This window comes from Salvia splendens, chromosome 10, assembly GCF_004379255.2.
Source record: "Salvia splendens isolate huo1 chromosome 10, SspV2, whole genome shotgun sequence".
Taxonomy (NCBI): domain Eukaryota; kingdom Viridiplantae; phylum Streptophyta; class Magnoliopsida; order Lamiales; family Lamiaceae; genus Salvia; species Salvia splendens.
Genome location: NC_056041.1, coordinates 28,716,478 through 28,724,965, shown reverse-complemented (window position 1 = coordinate 28,724,965; position 8,488 = coordinate 28,716,478). Strand labels below are relative to the sequence as shown.

The window sequence follows — 8,488 nt, the reverse complement described above, 5'->3', positions numbered from 1 at the left end:
GAAATAGAATAGGATATACAAACAAAAGATTGAGAAATAAGTACTAAATATCAAAGTAAATAAATAAAATTATTTGAAAAAATAAATAGTTCATTATAAATTCGATAAACAAAACATAGAATTCAAACATCTTCTCAACAAAATCGTTACAAACATCTCTCTGATACCAGTAATTCATACATTTTGAAAGACTTCTTTGTAAACAACATTAAGAGTATAATCACTTCTACCATCATTCTCATCCTCACAAACTAAAATCTTCTAACCTTTGCGACTTGTGACTCTAGATATATAGCAAACAAACCAGTAATCCATAAAAATGGAAATTATTAACATATATCTAAAACAAAGTAGCAAACAAAAACTTTCAAATTTTATGTTAGTATACATTTTAACAATATAGGTATGCTAATTTTTTTAACAAAAAAAATTATTATGGTTGTATACTCAAAATAGTTATGAAAGTAGTATACTTACAATACACAAAATTAGAAATTTCAATTCAAAGAATGATAAAAATACCTCCACATTGATTTAATGTTAACGAAATAAAATTACTCAATTACTCCATTCATAAAAGATAAAGTAGGGTCATCACGAACAACATCACTTATAATGATAGGACTTTCAACAGAACCACCAACATCGGCTAAAAAAAGTTATTAGTAAAAATGAATTAAATAAACTCTAATAAAAATTGTACTACTAAATATTTTTATAATATAAAAAAAATCGATATATATTTACATTTTTTTTTGGATTTAATAGAAATTTAAACATCTTAAATAAATTATATCATAATAGAAATTTAATAGACAGACACTTCCAAACAAAAAGGCTCAGCTGCCAATTTATACATCTGCACAAATACAATAGAATAATACAATAGCCCACTAAAAATAAAAACGAAAAATAGAAATAAAATGCATAAATCAAAATGTTGTTAAACTTTTTGGGACAAGTTAATGATACATATAGTGTTATTTGACTTATAACTATAAATAATATTAAAGAAAAATTGTGTGCATTCTCAATTAGACAGAAAGAGTTATAAAAAATACCTTCATATCAATTTAAAGTTGATGAACTAAAATTACTCTCATTAGATGAATAACGTCGATCACGAACAACATCACTTATAATAACATGACTTTCAACGGATCCACCAATACCGGCTACAAAAATTTAAGAATTATTAATACGACCGAATTAAATAAAATATTTATAATAAAATACAAAATACTAATAAAAAAATTAAAATATATAATAAAATTAAAATATCTGGATTAATATAAAAATTAAATAAAATCATATTAGAATAAAAATGTAAAAAATATTAAAAAAGGGCCCAATTAAAATTAAAACACATGCCCAAGAAAAATAATTACACTACTACATAGCCCAAACAAATTTATCAAATTAGCACAATCATCCTTAAAAATAGGCCAAAAGGATGAGCCCAAACAAATGCATTCGATTAGTTTACAGCTAATAAAAATAATCAGACTATATCTAATTAAATTAATGCACTTAGAGATTATAACCATAATTTATACACCGTATAAAAGCAAATTTTCTCCCATTCCACTTCTTTGTCGGCGCCGATCACCCAAAACCCTAGGGAGAATTCAACCCCAAACAGCCGGAAATTGCACACAACAACCGCATCGCCGATGTCGTCGGCGCAAAACCCAGCCAACACACACTTATCCACGCCGTTCGAAACTTTTTAGACTTAAACAACGACCAATTGGTATCTCAAATCCTACCTTCAAAACGACATCGGCGGTGCAAAACCTAACCGACGAAGGGTTAGCCACGACAATACAAACTATTCCACTGAATCGATGACGAAAGAGTTTCACTAACCCTAGCCCCAATCCACGACGTTCAGAACCTACTCGATTAGATCAAACACGGTTTTGATTTCAGGTAAATTAGAAACAAATATCACCTACTTTTAGCAAATCCTCGAAAATTAAGAATATTCTAACATTTTTAAAGTATTATTTTTCAGAATCGAAGAAATAATGGAAGGCTTTGGATGATTCAAGCTCTCGCAGAACAAATGGTGACCTGTTCGTCGCCTCTCAGGCTACGAACAGATCCAGCAGCAGACGACGAAAACACTACCAAACCCTAGGATTTTGGGACTAAATCTCAACGTACATCAACTGAAAATTTAAAATTGGTCCAAAATTGAAGAGAAGACAATGGAATACAGACCTGAACCCTCTACCTACACGAAAAGATAAGTTTTTGTCACAAAATTTAGTGTTTTCTAACCAATTGCATGCCTAAATATTGTTCATAAACACTTGAATACATCTGTAACTGTGACTGTGACTGTTACTATTACATTTTAATATTGTACACTTTCATTTTCAGATCTGATACAAACATATCCCTATTAAGATTTTTTTAAAATTTGCTAGCAAAAATTGCAAATTCATTGGACAAAGGGCATGGATTCAAGTAGCTATTCAATTTTCTACATAAAAAAGTAAATGATTCACACCACATAGACATGTAGTATACTTTTCTTTTTTCACTGCATGAATAAGCATAAAAACTAAATGACTTGAGAGGTGGAAAAAAAATGAATATGTGACTCATAAGTTGAAATAAACAGAACTTCAAGAACTGCAAGTGTATATATGAGAAAATGATGATTCTCAGCAATATAAAACAACATCTATACTAATATGACTAATACTTTGCAGATTGCTCAAAAGAAGAATAAGGGAAACACCATCAGAAATGTTGAGATAAGTGAAAGAAAAAGTTGATCAATATTATACAGTAGTGTACATATTATTATATAAATTAGAACTCATATTTTGTATTTGGCAGGAAAAAAATGACAGCCCATCCAATTAGAATGATAAATGAGGATAAACATAGATACCAGTCAATTCTTCGTTCCAATCAAAGGTATAATACTCACCTGAACTGGAGTTGATATTTGTTCATATGAGCAGCTCTTTAAGGTTGCAAACATATTTAATTTTTTCATTGCAAACACAAAAAGAAATGTAAATCACAACTACTGCAATAGTATAGTGTTCAAATTGAACTCTAATGAGTTCTTAAAAAGGAGTTAAAATAAAAGGCATAACAGATTCCAATATGATCTTTCATTTTCCTAGTATTATGCTTAGGGTTTAGGAATGGGCTCAAATAATTCTAGGAAACTTGTTTTAAAATATAATGAACTTTAAAAAACTGTGTTTAAATAAACTGATATATAATCTTCAAAAATTGAATTTGAATGAGAAGAAACAATTAGGTAATACGGAACAGAAATAAATTGTTAGTCTTCTGTATTATATGGTAGTTTGATAGGAGAGATTATACCATTCTTCCTTACCTAGCATAAATTGATGACAAAAAAAATCAAACTAAATCTGAGGAACCAATTATTTCAGAATGAGAAGAAACAATTCGATAATTCACTGGAGCAGAAACTGAAATTTAGTCTTCTGTTTTATATAGTAGTTTAATTAGTTTGATAAGAGGGATTAAGCTATTCTTCCCTATCTAGCATAAATTGATGCAAGAAAAAAAAATCAAACTAAATCTGAGGAACCAATTATTTTAAAATATATACACAAGTTCAATAAGCTCTTATTTCCTTGGTCTGATTGTCACATTTTCTGCAAAGGTACCTATATATTGGAAGAGTATAGAGGAAGGAAAATATCTATAACATGACAAAAAAAACAGAAGACATTTGATTCAAGGTATGTTACCTAACTAATAAAATACTTAGATAACTGAATTATGCAAGTAAATGATAGAAGACTTGATCCAAGTGTAAAAAACCAATCTATGTCAGCAATATATTCCATTGAAGTACATGAGATATTGCTTTGTAGTTGCTAATTAAATGTAAAACGGTTTACCACAAATAATTTCTTAATTTCAACATTCCTTGAAGTGTATTAATTTCATAATATGCTCTATATCATATCTCTGCAATATTTGATTGAATTAGACACTTATTTTTAAAGTTTGTTATCTAGGATTGTATTCAATGTCGAACTAATTTTAAATACCGAACTAGAGAACAAATCTCATCCACCCTTTATTCTAATCTAACGGTTAATTCATTATCAATTATATCGCAGTTGTTTATTCAATTAATATTACAAAAGGGTTGTAATGGAAATTCATAATTCATACGGTTATTGCTTTACCATAATTCATGCTAAGTTAATTAAAGAAATTGGATCAGCATTATTGTGATTCACGATTATTTGGAACTGAATTTGCATTCCACTCGAGCAATCTCTTCAGCTATCGTCAATATATCAATCGCAATCTTCAACAAATTCTATATCATCGTGAATCTGTATTCCATACAGAAAGTATTAACGACAATCATGGGACTATCGTGAATTTGCATTCCATACAATCACAATCTTCAGCTATCGTCAATATTCAATCGCAATCTTCAATCTCTTTTGTATAATCGTGAACCTGCATTCCATACCATCACAATCTTCTTCTTCAAACACCTTTACGCCTTCAACACAAATCACCAGTACAACAATGGACGACTCGAGCAATCCTTCTCCCACAACTGACTTTTCCCCGGAAGCAGCGAACATACGTGGAACTACTTATACAGAAAATATTAACGACAATCATGGGATAATATTCGATGAGTTAAAATCTATAGTTGGCGGCTAGCTTTTTTAAATCGATTTTGAATCATCCGATGATGAAGAAGGCGATCCAGTCCAGGTAAGTTATATCGATATTTGACTGATTATTTTAGTGATTTATGTATTTATTTATTCTTTTGATCGTATTAGTGAAATATTGGTCATACTGAATGAACTGTTTTATTGTTGGAATGAACTATTTGTCGATTTTAGTGATTGATGTATTGATTTATTCTTTTGATCGTATCAGTGAAACATTGGTCGTACTGAATGAACTTTATTTTTGTTTGAATGAACTATTTGTAGTTTAGTATGAAGTGTTTTTTGTATGCAAAATCTCTGTATCATATCTTGTTTTGTATTATTTTTAATAATCTTTTAGTGAATAATGTATGGATTTCTGATCAGATGGTCATAGTTGTGAAATGTTTAACATTCGGAATGAACTAATATGTTGTTTGTATGAAAATTTTGAAGTAAGCTAAGCTATTTTATGTTATTAAAAATAATGGGCGTTGCTCCCAAATTGATGATTACTAATCAGGTTTTGGGAATGAAGGTGGTTGCTAAAAGTGTTCTCGTTGATACAAGACATAGATGGTGCATGTGGCACATCATGTTTAAGGTTGTTGAAAAATTGCCCAAGAATCAGCTCCGCAACGAGGTTGGTAATCATGATGCAAGGAATTGCAAAAAGATTAAGGTGAAGCAGAAAAAAAAGTTCAAGGTCCCTTATGTCTTTGTGTCTTGATGTAATGACTCAGTTTTTGAACTTCTCTATATATATGAACCCTTTTTCAGTTTAGATGAATATGATTAAGCAAAGATGAAGTTTTTTGGCTATGTTTTTATAGTTTGAGGATGAACTTATCTAACGTCGCAATGAATATTTTGTCAGACAGAATGATCTCTTTATGTTATTTTGTTTATTGATGTTTTATTTGTCTCATAAATGTTTTGTTCATCTAGTAGTAAATTTAATTCCTCGGATAACCATCTTTCTACACCCCTCAGTAGAACAATTCCATAATGTAAACTTATTGATTCATTATGTATTGTAGACGTTTCATCATGTAATCACATTACTTTATCTTATAATAATCTAAGAACTGCACTCGACCAACATATACATATTTTGATAAATTTTAGCTAATAATAAAAGAAGTATTTAGCCTATTCGGTTTATGGTTTACGTGTATGAACTTATCTACAAGTTTGATGAATAGTTTTTCATCCAATATGATCTTTTATTGCTATTATGTTTAATGTGGTTCTTGTTTTTGTTTATTTTCTTCAGTTATTCAATTTAGTTTAATGTGTTTTGATCTGTACAATATAGCATTTTTAGTAAATCATTGTTCTGAACAGTTTTGTTTATCTGATGAAGTTTATTTGTGTTTTTGCTGAACCAAAGTAGTTTATCCAATAAATTTATGCATAGAATTACTGAAGACTAAATGAAAAGAATCTTCAATAATTGGGTAATATCTGTTCACAAATCATGCAGATAATTAAAATCCGTGGAAAAATAGTGCCAATTTCATATTTACGGTTGTATCTCTACCACAAAACACTAACAAACTATGACATCACTTATTCTTTATGTAATCTGCTATCATTTTTTCAACATCAATGTGATTGCTTTTGCTTGCCTCTATGTAGTATCCTGTTGTGATGAGCTTGTTGTGGATGCATTCGTGACTGATTATTGCATTCATCAAAGCTGAACAATATTTGGCCCTCAAGCTCTGCAGTACTCCTTCGCTTATTTTTTTAGCCCACAATTCCAATATTCAACGCGCTCGCCTTTGTACACCACAATCTTCAGCATTAGTTGCCGTCATCCATGGCATTGCCATTCTCTCTATTCTGGCAGAGGATATTGTTTTGCATTATTGTACAAGGCCGATCTGTGTCAAATAGTGACAGAAAAACATCCTCTGCAGACACAGCAACACAGTTCAGAGATTTATGATTTCTTGATGTACGAAGAAAGTTCTATAACAAGTCAAGTTCTATAACAAGTCTAGAACACTAACCAGTATCTGGAATGTCACCAAAGCTCTTTATAAGATCGTTATTAAACTTCTCTTGTGTATCAGTTCCAAATTCTTCTTTGTCACTATCAACAACACTAATATCCTTTTGAAATGAGGCTGTTGTTTTCTCTATATACAACAAGTTCAAAATAATCAACACGGGACATAACAAATCTATGCAATACATCAAATAATCAAAATAAGAGAACAAAACAACAGTTCATCGAAAATCAGTCCACATCATCAAATAATCATTCCACATCCAGTAACATACATCACCAAACATCAAGTTATATGACACATAGATCATAACAAAAAATACTTCAGCATATGTTAACCAGAATACATAATATAAATACATAATACTTCAGCTAATGTTGACAAGACTTTATCTTATAATTGTATACATTCAGATCACATCTTTAAAACCTTCACCCAACACAACAATTTTGGACAGACTTCAGCTGATTCTGAAGATACTTCATCTTATAAGTTGATAAGTTCATTTACAGCAGTCTAACATACTTCATCCAACAAATTCACCCGAGTTTGAATGAAAAACAGGAACTTTAATCAACTAAATAAAACTGAAAATTGTGAACAAAATATAAATACATAATTCTTTATCTAATGTTGACAAGACTTCATCTTATAATCGTATACATTCGTATCAAATCTTTAAAACCTTCACCCAACACAACAATTTTGGACATACTTCAGCCGATTCTGAACATACTTCACCTTATAAGTTGATAAGTTCATTAACATCAGTCCAACATACTTCATCCAACATACTTCATCCAACAAATTCATCCAAGTTTGAATTAAAAAGAAGAACTTTAATCAACTAAATAAAATTGAAAACCGTGAACAAAATATATATTCCAGAATTGGGGTTAGCTCACCCGAAATGTTTGGTTCAATCCGGTGTGGGCTAGAATCTGAACTCAATTACCATATACACTGAACTAATTTGAAGTTCTGGAACGCGATTTGCAAAACACAGAATCTAAACTAAATTAAGAAAAGAACTAAACTCACGGGACCGAATGAAGTTCTGGAACGCAACGACCACTCATCTACAACCAAAATGATAGAGATTAGTTCGAATGGATTTGGTAGACTGTAACTATTTTTGAAGACAACGAATACCATTCAATTTGCTCCGCCTCGTGTCCATCATGGTGAGAATCCGTAGAAGACTAGGGTTGAGAAAAGGCAGAGGGCTAGGGTTGAGAAATGGTACTGAAACGGCGAAGAAGAGAGTGGGGGGAAAGCTAAAACGTCGAGCGGGAAGTGGAATGGGAGAGAGTTTTACCCTAATTCATAATACTGTGATTTACGCCTGCATCATTTTTACCATGTTTGACTACATTAAGAAATGACTATGCTATCCTTGGCTGAATTAATTCAGTAACGAGATGAATAATAAATAGAGATGCAGTATGTTTAATCTCATCCACCAAAATTTTAATCCAATGGATAATATTTAGTCTCTAGTTGTACATTAAGAAGATGTTGTGTATATAAGGGGACCCTATCTAGCTAAATGTAATATAATAGTGTTAGGAATTTAATCTAGAGAAAACTAAACTTCTTTATGTGTATTTATATAATTATGTATTTATATAATTAGGAGAAGTTATTAAATAGAAGCAGTTATAAAAAATTACCAACTATCATGCTAAACATAGGAATTATAGTTAGAGTAAGTTTGAAATTGGTGCTAGGTTATAGATAATCTGAAATAATAAAATAAAAAATAGCCCAAAACAGAAC

At 30.5% G+C, this 8,488-nt stretch overlaps 1 long non-coding RNA gene across 1 annotated transcript; it reads left to right on the top strand.

The window, feature by feature from the left end:
* The first annotated feature begins 1,572 nt into the window (after positions 1-1,572).
* LOC121751861 lies at positions 1,573-5,513 on the top strand. The gene is made up of 3 exons (XR_006040197.1): positions 1,573-1,932; positions 2,018-2,934; positions 3,665-5,513. It is a non-coding gene; the product is annotated as an uncharacterized LOC121751861 (long non-coding RNA).
* Positions 5,514-8,488: the final 2,975 nt, after the last annotated feature.